The sequence below is a fragment of the Rhinopithecus bieti genome, unplaced genomic scaffold (genome assembly GCF_001698545.2).
Source record: "Rhinopithecus bieti isolate Rb0 unplaced genomic scaffold, ASM169854v2 scaffold_3040, whole genome shotgun sequence".
In the NCBI taxonomy this organism is placed as follows: domain Eukaryota; kingdom Metazoa; phylum Chordata; class Mammalia; order Primates; family Cercopithecidae; genus Rhinopithecus; species Rhinopithecus bieti.
The window spans coordinates 1,728,009-1,740,898 of NW_016804657.1; the positions used below are offsets into that span (position 1 = coordinate 1,728,009).

General features: G+C 45.4%; 1 pseudogene; it reads right to left on the reverse strand.

Moving 5' to 3' along the window:
- Positions 1 to 471: 471 nt before the first annotated feature.
- LOC108528008 (gastricsin-like) lies at positions 472 to 11,838 on the reverse strand (annotated as a pseudogene).
- Between the last annotated feature and the right edge of the window lie 1,052 nt (positions 11,839 to 12,890).

Here is a 12,890-nt window from a genome sequence, read left to right on the forward strand (position 1 = left end):
TTCCCCCATCCCTTAGATTGTTCTTGAGTCAGCCATTGGTCTGGTACACGTTCTTTCTAAGAATAGTCAAAAACAATATTGTGGCAGAGAGAGCTAGGTGGGTGATAACCTCCAACCAGAGTTTCCCAAGGAGATATCACTGTGTCCTTAATGCCTGTGCTGCAGTTCCATACTCAGGCAGAGATTGCCTCCTTGTATTTCTCTCCCATTGATTAACTAACTGATCGCCTGTAGTAACTGTTGCTAAGTTTCAACTTAGAATAAGCCACAAAAAGCAGAACACACCAAAAAAGACATCTGGGAATGAACATTAAAGGTGTTTGGAGTTTTCCAATTTATTAGTTCCAGAAAGTAAGACTCTAGTGAGCAGAGGGAGTCAGGATCATTAAAAATGCTGCCATGGACCCACAGAAACACCAGGACGATCCCAGAGTCCTGCAGAGAGGGTGGAGACAGCAGTTGCTGGCTAGTCTAGGCAGAGAAAGCAAAGCCCACCCTATTGTTGGCCATGTCATAGACAGAGTAATATTCCTTGAGGAAGACATCCCCCAGAATCCAGAGGGGCTGCCCACTGAGGGAGGGGCTGCCCACTGAGGGAGGGGCAGTTAGGTGGCCTCAATTCCGAGCCTGCAGTAGCCATTGTTCTGAAGAGACAAAGGACATGAAGATACAACTAGCTGTACTGTAGAGACCTTTCCCCACAGGGACTCCCCACCTTATATTCCATGACACCTATAGGGGGCCCTGAATTCCTGTTCAGCCTCAGCCTGATCCCTGGTGCCCCGCTCACATCATAGGTGCCCAGATGTGAGCTGGGACATGGAACACCTGTTTGGGCCCACCGAATCCCAGTACCCAGGAAGCCAGGAGTGAATATGTACATTGAAGACATAGGCAGAGGGAGGCAGAGGAAACTGGGCCCCACCGATGATGAAGGTGATGGTGGGCATGCTCTGTATGTAGCTGCAGTGGACCACAAACTGAGAGCGGGAAGAGGCAAAGCTGAGGCGCTCCAGGGGACTAGGAGTCCAGGTAAAAGGCCCAAGGCCCACTTTGTTCCCGTGACTTCCCTGTAAGACTTTCCCCTCAACCTTCCAGTAAAGGCTGTTTCAGAGCATGGAAGGCCTGGCCTTCCCAGGAATAACTCTGACCAGGCCCACTTGCTGTCTTCCGTCCTCTCCTTAAATACATCTCAGCTTTTGGATTTTGGTTGTATTGATATGGTCATAAAGAATGAGGCTTATTCTAGAACAGAGTCTCTAGCCTCGGAAAGTGAAAATTACGGAGAAAAGGCATGGGCACACACTTGTGGAAGCCTACTCTCCCACACACTCATATCCACATTTGTGTGCACACGTCCATGTACTCACCATAGCATGTGCACACATGTATGCATGCACGTGCACAGATGTGTGCATGCACACACACACACACACATAACCTGAAAAATCAAGGTTTAGTCTGGGAATAGATTCTTGCATGTGGGGAGAAGAAAACAACAGATATGAGTACAAAGCGGGCAGGTGTGGGGAGAGAAGGCTACTCAGAGTGACAGCCAAAGATGTATTCCTACGGGAGAAAGAAACCAGAAGGAATGGAGAAATGTGTTGACTCTAATATTTCAGAGCAGTCAAATGATAGTGGCCAGAAAGCTGAAATTTGCCCCCAGGACCTACAGTGGATTCATAGCACCTCCTGACAACCATTCACCCCATACTCAATCAGTCTGAGGAGAGATGGTGTTACTCCCTCCCCTTCCCCTTCCTTGCATTGAAAGTTCATGACAGAAATGCTATGCTGTGTCCCCACCCATCTTTCCTACCAAAGCCTCAGGTCCCATCCTACCCTTCCTCCTCTCTGTTGTGAACTCCTTGCACTCAGGCACCTGTGTTGAGTCTGTCTGGGTGTGCAGAAAAGCCCTTGGCTTCTGGTTACTCACATCACCATTCTGAGCCTGCTGGGCTCCTGTTGCCTGCAGGAAGGAGCCCATGTACTGCTGGGGAACTGCCAGCAGGAAGGTCCTGGTATCCGCGATGGCCTGGCAACCCTCAGAGCACAAGCCAGTGGCCTGGTTACCAATGGCAAATCTGGGGGGGACACCAGGACAAAGAGAATCAAGTGCCTCTACTGAAAACATGAGCCATGTCATCCCTTCTCCCCCAACCCAGCAGCTCTGATGTTCTTCCTCTTCCAGGCAGCCAAGCCACTCCTATTACACATCTGCCCATGAAATGCTTCAGTGCATTTGTAATTATTGGAGTCGCATCCTCAGTCTTGATCTGGTGCCCACTCCACCTCTGACTGAAAGCTCTAGGAAGACAGAGCCTGCGTCTTATCTTCTTTCATCTACCTATATGGGGTCCAGTACATAGTGCCAAACACAGTCAGGGCTTGTAATCAATAAATAGCTGCATTTTGAGCACCTACTATGTGTAATACACTCTTTCAGGGTTTATGGTGATACAAGGAGTGGGTAATTTGTGCTTACTGTTTTAAGGAGCTTATTCTAATAGAGATGAAACAACACAATTAATCAAGCCATGACTAACACTAACACTGTAAGGCAGTAGCTGATAAACCCTGTCATGTGGTACATAGCGTCTTACATGATTCAGTCTCTGATTCCTTGTCTTGCTTTTTTCTACTGCTCTACCCTTCCTCTTCATCCCACATAGATGTGTTGAGATCTGTCTACTAGCCAGGTGTCATGCAAGGCACTTGGAGATACAATGGTGAACAAGACATACACCACAGTCTAGTGGAGAGCCCAGACACTTAACAAAGACACACAAATGATGTCTAATTGCAGCCCTGATAGGTGCACATTGCAATGTGCCAGAGAAAAGAGGACTTGATCTAGTTTGGGAAGCCAGAACAAGGATTTTTCTGAGGAAGTGATAAAGGATGAGTAGAATTGGGCTATATGAAAAGACACCTCTATTCCACGTACAGATAATCTGCCAAGTTCTTACCTCTTTCTACTCTTGTAGGTTGGGCTGTTTCCCCACTGCCTTGCCCAATGACTAGGACATGTTAATTGTGACAGCAGCACAGGTAAGCATTATAGGATCAAAAGAGAGAGAAATAAATCACTGTGCTCTGGGCCCCTGGGAGGATTTTTAGGAGAAGATACGAATTAATCTGGGCTTTGAGGAATGCCTACAAGTCAAGTAAGCACTCCAGGTGGCATGATTAAAAGAACAAAAGCAAGAAAATCATGGCCAGGTGCAAGGACTTGTTGAAGTTTGTGCTAAATATCGTGAAGCGCCGGGTGCGGTGGCTCAAGTCTGTAATCCCAGCACTTTGGGAGGCCGAGACGGGCGGATCACGAGGTCAGGAGATCGAGACCATCCTGGCTAACACGGTGAAACCCCGTCTCTACTAAAATACAAAAAACTAGCCGGGCGAGGTGGCGGGCGCCTGTAGTCCCAGCTACTTGGGAGGTTGAGGCAGGAGAATGGCGTGAACCCGGGAGGCAGAGCTTGCAGTGAGCTGAGATCCGGCCACCGCACTCCAGCCTGGGTGACAGAGCGAGACTCCGTCTCAAAAAAAAAAAAATATCGTGAAGCACTGAGAGGCTGTATTGATAGGTGGAGCCGAGACTTTGTATGGTCTTAAATACAGATCAAAGGAGTTTTGTCTTCAACTGGCATGTGACAGAGAATTCTTGGGTGTAGAAATAACTGATTTGAGCACAAGCTTATCTGATTCCAGTGCAGATCAGATAAGCTTGTGCTCAAATTTTGGCCTTATAAAATGTGTGACTTTGGACAAGTTACTTAGCCCTCAGAGGCTTGATTTCTTTATAGAATGAAACATATTGCTGACCTCCTTATAGTGCTCTTGTGAAAATTATATGCAATAATATATTCAAAGTACTTAGGCCGGGCACGGTGGCTCACACCTATAATCCCAGTACTTTGGGAGGCCAAGATGGGTAGATCACTTGAGGTCAGGAGTTTGAGACCAGCCTGACCAACATGGTGAAAGCCCATCTCTACTAAAAGTACAAAAAATTAGCTGGGCATGGTGGTGGGCACCTGTTATCCCAGCTACTCAGGAGGCTGAGGCAAGGGAATGGTTCGGACCCCAGAGGCAGAGGTTGCAATGAGCCGAGATCATGCCACTGCACTCCAGCCTGGGCGACAGAGTGACACTCTGTCTCAAATAAATAAATAAATAAAATACTTCGTATAGTACCTGGCATATATAAAACATCAATGACAGCTATTACTTTCACTAATGATAGAAGTGGTAAAGATTATGCTGATGGAAATCATCAAGCTTCCAAGATAGAAACATAGATTCACAGTGCCTAGGAATGACCAACCTGCCAGCATGCTGAGGCTCAGTACCCAGTTCAAAAAGTCTAGCGCCAGACACCAGTGTCTTCTGAGCTCCAGGACCACCTCAGCCTGGGGCTGGTGATTCTATTTAAGAAACCTGTGTGATGTGGAGGAACAGGAAATGTTGTTAAGCTGGAGGAACACCCTGCGAGTGTCCACAATCCACAGGAGGTGCCCTCTCTACTTACTCCTCGATGGCAATCTGCCAGTACAGTTCCCGGGTGACAGGGGTTCAGATAATCTGACCAGAATACAGTTGGGGGTCCACACCTCCAAGGATGAGCTCTCCACCATACTGGCGGGTTGGTTGGCTAGGGAGAGATGTAGAAGAACGTGAGTGTCCACACACAGTCAGTGAGGCAGTTCTCTCGCCTCTCTCCTTCCCGCACTCCCTCAGACGGGTGCCACAGATGAGGGGACGCTGTCCTCTGAGCTGCTCTCAGACTTGGCCTGCTGAGGCACAGGAGGAGACTTCTCAGAGTAACACCAAACTACTAGACACGATGCCCATAAAGAAGATGGGAATAGAAACCAGGCACCCAAAAACGAACTAGAAAAGCATCCCAGAGAAACCCTCCCTGGGAGGAAGTGAGAACAACAGGAAACGGTTTTGGGGACAACTAGAATGGAGCCTGAGAGAGCCCGCAAGTGCACTCTGAGAGGCATGCTCCCATCATGGTCAGGTCATTAACTAGACAATACTGAAAGGACTTCGGCCTTTTGTGCTCCTTATGCTGGCCAGTCGTAGAAGAAAGACAGGTGAACTTCAGGTACTTTGAGGATCGTGTGTTTGGGAAAGAAGGAGCAAGGGATAAAGTTTGGCACAAAAGTTCAGTGCCAAGCAGAGCAAGAAAAGTATTGGATTTGTGATCAAGATATTTGAGTTTGAGTCTTGGCTTCACACCTACCGTGAGTGACCTTGATCAATTCTAACAATGTGTTTGAGCCTCCATTTGCTCCCTGGCAAGATGGGGCTAATATCAGGATTTTTGAGATGACATTTGAAGTAACTGCTAGGAGAACACTTTATAAAGCCAGACTTAGTATTATGATTATTCCTGCTTTATAGTTCTCTTTACTAGTAATGCTCATGTGGCTTGTTCTTTAGTGCTAACATAGCAGTCTCCAGATTTCCTAAATAAACCCTGAAGGACAGTTACTCAATTTTATGAAAAGTCATCATGTAGCTTATAGCTAATATAATTTAAAATTCTTTTTTTTTTTTTTTTTTTTCCCGAGATGGAGTCTTACTCTGTCACCCAGGCTGGAGTGCAGTGGTGCGATCTCGGCTCACTGCAAGCTCTACCTCCCAGGTTCACGCCGTTCTCCTGCCTCACCCTCCTGAGTAGCAGGGACTATGGGTGCCCACCACCAACACCGGCTAATTGTTTTGTATTTTTAGTATAGATGGAGTTTCACCGTGTTAGCCAGGATGGTCTCAATCTCCTGACCTTGTGATTCGCCCGCCTCGGCCTCCCAAAGTGCTGGAATTATAGGCATGAGACACCTCACCTGACCTAATTTAAAGTTCTTAAAGTGTATTTAAAATAAGATTTTTCCCAAATTTTCTGAAATATGGGAATTTTATATAGCAAGTAATACTCATTGTGTCAGAACACCTTATAACCTGGACCCCATCTGATCTTGGGTTGCCTGGAATCCCCATGGACCCTCATTTTCTGAGCCCTTCACAGGACGAAGGTTCTCAATGGGTGAAGTAGAAGCTGAAGATCTGGCCCTGCTGCAGCATCCCCTGCATCACTGTCGGGGAATTCCCCACTGCCATGCTTGGGTAGGCCATTCCCAGGATCCCGTCAAAATCTGAATAGTAGAAGAGGTCACTGAGCTCATTCTCACTCAGGCCAAACTCCTGGTTATTGACGATGGTGTTACGAACCTATGGCAAGCAGACAGTATAGCTTGACAATTCAGGTGCACAAATCGCACAGCTTCCCAGATTTATGTGCACAGGGTATGGGATCCAGAAAGCCTCCTAGAGAGAGACCATCAGCTTCTTTCATGCAGAACCCAACCACAAGGGTGGGAGTGGAGGGTGAAAGAGCAACCTTTCCAATCATGTGTGTCTTGGAAAAAAGAGTGTGGATGCTGGAGAAGTGGAAGAAGTTTTTTCTGGAGTTATAGTTTCCACTTCCATGGACAGTGAAGGAATTGAATGGTTTCATACTGAACAATCCATGTGCAAGAATGATTAGAGGAATTGTAGGTGTTTGAACTAAAGAAATAAGAAAATAGTAAAAAGGCTTGTCTTCAAATATGCAAAGTGCAACTGGGTGGAAGAGGAAGTAGACCTATCTGTGCGTTTCCAGAGGGCAGAGTTAGGACCACACAGCAAAGTTGCAAGAAGACACAACAACTTTAGCACAACATAAAGGCTTCCTGCAGTCAGGACTGCTGTGGAAGCAATTTACATCTTGGGACGAAGGCTGAGTTAGATAGGTTTTGTGTTCCTTCCAACACTCAGCTTCTGGGAAGCTTGGACCTAATTAGTAAGCATGGATTTCTCTAATAAGGTGTAAGACTCTCGAAAATGGGAGCCAAACCACACACCCTCAGAGGCTATGAAAACACCACTTACAGTCACAGTGTCACAGCCCAGTCACACACTCAGAGGCTATGAAAACACCACTTACAGTCACAGTGTCACACACTCAGGCTGCCACTCCCATAGGACAGTGTATAGGTTTGTCCATTGTTTCTGAAGGTGGAGGACAGGCTGGGGTTGAACCTGTTGTGATCGGCTGTAGAAAGACAAAATGGAATATTAATTTCATTTGCAGTTTTCCAAAACACATGAAGGCTACTTATCCTTGATGGATTGGGCTCATCAGACCAAGGCTGGGATAGGGCATCACCCTAGATCTTTTCTTGTAGACAAACTGTGCTAGTCCTAGAAAAGTCTATGACACACATTGCCCAAATTCCTTCCAGCTGACCATTCTCTGAGGGAAAGATTGCCTCAGACTTGCCAGGAATACTCGGCCACAGGAGGGAGCTGGGAGGAAGGAAAGGAAGCCTTAGTCTGTTACTGCTCTCTGTCTCCAAAAAAGTCAGCACTTCTGAAAAGTGGTGCTGAAGTGATAGATTGAGAGCAATTTCTAGATGTTCCAAACAGAAGGAGAATACGTGATGGATATGCACAGAGAACTCAGGACTTAGAATGATACGCCTGCACTCAAACCCAGCTCTGCCCCTCTATCTGCTCCCCTCATGGTGTGGAGGGTGATGGTGACATACTCACAGCAGGCTTGGCTCTGGCAGTAGATGGAGGGCACCCAGAGATTGGAAGAGCCCATGTCAAAGAGGACTAGGAAATTTTTGGGTGGTGTCCCAATGCTGATCTCCCCAAAGTAGAAAGACCGCAAAAGAAAGGTTTATCACCTTCATTAAGCAACCAAGTCTTGTCTTAAGAATGGACAAGCAGTTAACCCACAGGAAGCCACACTCTGCCCAAATCATTTTCATGGGGCAATGAGAGGCTTATCCCACAAGTTCTCCTTCCCATCTGGAGTTAGTTCCTTTCAAGATTATACTTTTTGTCCCTAATTGAAAGCCTTTAGCCAGCCAAGACTTAATATGGCAAGACAATATCCTCTTCCAAATGTGTTTTCTACTTTTACAATAAGCTGATATCTTCACTACACTGGGGTACCCAGAATTGAGGAAACAATCACTTTTTCTGTTTTCCCAGTGTCCAGACACACACACACACACACACACACACACACACACACACACACACACACACACCACTCCTCTTCCCTTCCCTTTCAATGTTAGATACTTCTACCACCATTTTCCTCCCTCCCGGTCACACACTAGCAGAGAGTGCTAGGCAGCTGGAGAAGAGATAGCATGGAGAGAAAGAAGAGCTTTTCACTGGAAGGTAGTTTAAGCTCTAAGTTAACTTGGGCCAGTCATGTCACTTACCTGCCTCTAGTTTCTTCATCTATAAAATGTGGGAGTTGAAATAGAAGATCTCTAATGTGGCTTCCAGCTCGGGTATGTAACATAACATCTCACTAACGACAGTCCACAGGACAAGAGAATGTCAAGATGCTCTGATGAGACATGGTGGGCTTGAGAACATTCAGACATTTGCTCTGGGGACTGTGCGTCTTTCCAAAGAGAGAGAGAGATGCAGTATCTGAGCCACTGGAGCTTTTGTCTGACAGTCTCACATGTATTTTCCTTCTTTCCCCTGCAGCTCATTGCCAGGACTTCCTTTGGATCTCTCAGTTGACTTGAACATTTCTACCATGAATCTCTTAACCATATAAATGAGGCTTTAGCAGGATGGGCCAGCAATGAGAAGAAAGGAGGAAAGAAAAGGAATTACTATACTCTTAGATGGTACCAACTCATAACTTGTTCTGATTCTTTCCATAGAAAGGTGAGACTGTGGTTTAGTAACTAGTCAAAAATTACAGCTAATGAGCAGTATAAGTGAATGTCTAAGAATGGTGGTTATGCAAGGGTTATGGACACTCTCTGCCCCATCACTCACATGTAGTTGGTGATGGGCTCATAAGCAACAGCATCATTATTGAAACAATACTTGGCAATTGGATCAGCCTTTGGGTGGTCCCTAAGAAACGTTTCCAGTACACCCTGCTCCTCCATTGTCTGTTGGATAGACTTGCCTGATTATAAATCATGCTACTATAAAGACATATGCACACGTATGTTTATTGCAGCACTACTCACAATAGCAAAGACTTGAAATCAGCACAAATGTCCATCAGTGATAGACTGGATTAAGAAAATGTGGCACATATACACCATGGAATACTATGCAGCCATTAAAAAGGATGAGTTCATGTCCTTTGCAGGGACATGGATGAAGCTGGAAACCATCATTCTCAGCAAACTATCACAAGGACAGAAAATCAAACATCGCATGTTCTTACTCATAGGTTGGAATTGAACAATACAATGAGATCACTTGGACACAGGGATGGACATCCACACTGGGCTATCTGGGGGGTAGGAGGCTGGGGAATGATAGAATTAGTAGAAATAAAATAATGCATGAGTTGATGGGTAGGCGCAACCATGGACATGTTACTAATGTATCACACCTGCACGTTGTGACATGTACCCTAGAAACTTAAAGTATAATAAAATAATTTCTATGGAAAAGTATGTTAATTGCTTTTCTCATCTTTCCTAGATTTTCCTGCCTGCATATAAAACTTAACCCTGATAACTGCTGCCACCTGGTGGCAATATTCCTAACTTACAAAAACAGAGTTTTGAAAGGTTGAAAGGCGTCACAATCCAAGTCAGATGTGAAAATAGCTCCTAACATCTTCTCCACAGCTCTTTCCTAGGTGAAGACAACATGCACCTGTTCATTTGTCTTGTCTGAGACTGCTCTTTTCCTCACCCATGTCAAAGCAGCCAAAACATCACCTTTCCAGCTGTTCTTAAGATTTCCCCCATCTCACATCCATGCCTCTGACCTCTCAATCCTTTAACAAGATAGTGTTCGTCCCTTTAACACTCCAGAAAACTTTCTAAGTGCTCTCTTCCTATGTTTGGAGAGTCTTCTTTGCATCATGATGTTAGCAGATAAGCTCTCTGAGTGTTTCCTCAGCCTAAGATGAAAGAATATATGTAAAGTTCAGAGCAGCCTCTGAGTTCTCCGGGATACGTCATTCCTCTCATCATTTTTAAAGACTTGTGGGAGCCTGGTTCCAGAAGTATCACACACTGTACTCAGCACAGTGGCTTCTATGTAGTAGGTACCCAAGAAATAATTATGGAATGAGCCAACTCTATAGATGGGGCTTCAAACTGTCCTGTTAAAATACACATATTTTGCCAGTTTAAGTTCATTACAGAGCTCCTATTAGGTTGGTGCAAAAGTAGTTGTGGTTTCTGCCATTACTTTTAATATTATCATGCCTGTAGTTTAGCTTTTCCTGTTAGCTAGGAATGGAATGATGAGACCAGACACATTTTAAATGAGAATGGAAAGAGGTAGGCACAACATCCTAGGCAACTGATGATATTGGGAAGAGCAACATGGAGCTTCACACAGGGTCCTGGGGAAAACAGGCACAGAACGTAGATGTTTTCTTTCTCAAAATTAGTAGAAGTCCAATGAAGCCCTTGCTATGTGTTCAATATTAGATTACTGATGATGTAACCTTACCAAAACCTTCTAACTGTAGAGCGAATTCTCTTACAGTGAATTCTCTTACAGTGTTTTCTTGGTGCTTAGAAAACAAAGACTTATCACGGGAAAGTGTCTGCCTCAAACGTGTGTCTTCCCTTCAAGATTTGAAGCTGCACGGGGCAGGAGGCCATAGCGTTGAGCTGGGAACTTATGACGAAAGATGAACCCCCTTAAGTCTTTCAAAACTTAAGAAGAGATAGATATCCACCAACTGTCAAACAAAATCCCAGAGAAGTCATTCCAGAGCAACAGGGACAAATCGAAAGTAGATGAATATCTCAAAAGCTGCGACTCAACCCTGACCTGGCTCAATCCCTAAATAGATTGGAATTAGCTGGCTTTCACTCTGTCTGCACAACAGAAGAAAAAGACCTTTTTTAATGAAAGAAAAAAAATAAAAGGTAGATGATGATATTGGGAAGATCAACATGGAGCTTCACATGGGGTCCTAGGGAAAATGGGTGCAGAATGTAGACAGTGTCTTTCTCAAAATGAGGAGAAGCCTAATGAAGCCCTTGCTATGTGTTCAGTATTAGATTACGTTAATTCCAGGGTATTCACAACTCAACTGACATATTCTTTTCACTTCTTTCCTGAATTATTTAGTTTCTCCTGCTCTGCCCTGCCCTTGGCTCTTCCACAGGACCTGACTGTAACCAGTGTTCCTGGAAGTCTGTGTTTGAACTGCAGAAACTAATTACACCAGAGTGTTCCCACTCCAGCTGCAGGTTGTTGGGAGGCTGAGAAAATGTGAAATTCTACACCAAGGACTATGTTTCCATGGGTTCTGCCAGCCTCTCATCAAACTTTTTTTTTTTTTTTTTGAAATGTAGTTTCACTCTTGTTGCCCAGGCTGGAGTGCAATGGCACAATCTTGGCACACTGCAACCTCCGCCTCCCGGGTTCAATGGATTCTCCTGCCTTAGCCTCCTGAGTAGCCGGCATTACAGGTGCGTGCCACCACACCCAGCTTTTATACTTTTAGTAGAGATGGAGTTTCGCCATGTTAGCCAGGCTGGTCTCAAACTCCTGACCTCAAGTGATCTGCCCTCCTTGGCCTTCCAAAGTGCTGGGATTACAGGCGTGAGCCACCGCGCCCAGCCCAAACATTTTTACCAAAGAAGAAGCCCCACAACCCTCCCATGATACTCATGAACATCGAACTAAATAATTAGCATTTTATTCCTGCACAGATTGAGCAGTGGCAACTGAGAGGTAATAGAAACCCATACTCTTGCACACTGTTAGAACCTAGATGCTCCCTTCTTGCTCACCCTGCAACACATCCATAGCTGCATGTTTTCATCATGGTGAACATGTGGGTGATGATGGGGCAGTCCCAGCTTTCTACTGTCATTTCTCTGATCTTGTCATTTTTGAGTGTACTGGAAATTATGTATAAGTAAACTGTAAGGACTCTGGGTGAGTTTTTGTTTCATTGAAAAATATCCTTTTCTTTTCTTTTCTTTTTTTTTGAGATGGACTCTTGCTCTGTTGCCCAGGCTGGAGTGCAGTGGCACGATCTCGGCTCACTGCAAGCTCTGCCTCCCGGGTTCATGCCATTCTCCCGCTTCAGCCTCCCAAGTAGCTGGGACTACAGGCGCCACCACCATGCCCGGCTAATTTTTAGTAGAGATGGGGTTTCACCATGTTAGCCAGGATGGTCTTGATCTCCTGACCTCGTGATCCACCCGCCTCGGCCTCCCAAAGTGCTGGTATTACAGGCATGAGCCACCGCGCCTGGCCATCCTTCTTTTCTTTGGTTATGCAGACAGAGTGCCAAGCCAGCTAATTCCAATCTATTTAGGGACTGAGCTGGGTCAGGGTTGAGTTGTAGCTTTTGAAATATTCATCTGCCTCTGATTTGTCCCTATTGCTCTGAAATGATTTCTGTGGGATTTTGTTTGACAATTGGTGGATATCTATCTGTTCTTAAGTTTTGAAAGACTTAAGGGGGTTCATCTCTCGTCATCAGAAGTTCCCAGCTCAACTCTATGGCCTCCTGCTCCATGCAGCTTCAAATCTGGCAAATGTCTCGAACGGAAGACACACGTTTGAGGTGGACACTTTCCCGTGATAAGTCTTTGTTTTCTAAAAGTACCATGAAAACACTGTAAGAGAATTCACTCCGCCTTTTAGAAGCTTTTGGTAAGGTGTTTTTTTTTTTTTTTTTTTTTGAGACAGAGTCTCACTCTGTCGCCCAGGCTGGAGTGCAGTGGCGCGATCTCGGCTCACCGCAAGCTCTGCCTCCCGGGTTTATGCCATTCTCCTGCCTCAGCTTCCCGAGTAGCTGGGACTACAGGCACCTGCCACGTCGCCCAGCTAGGTTTTTTTTTTTTTTT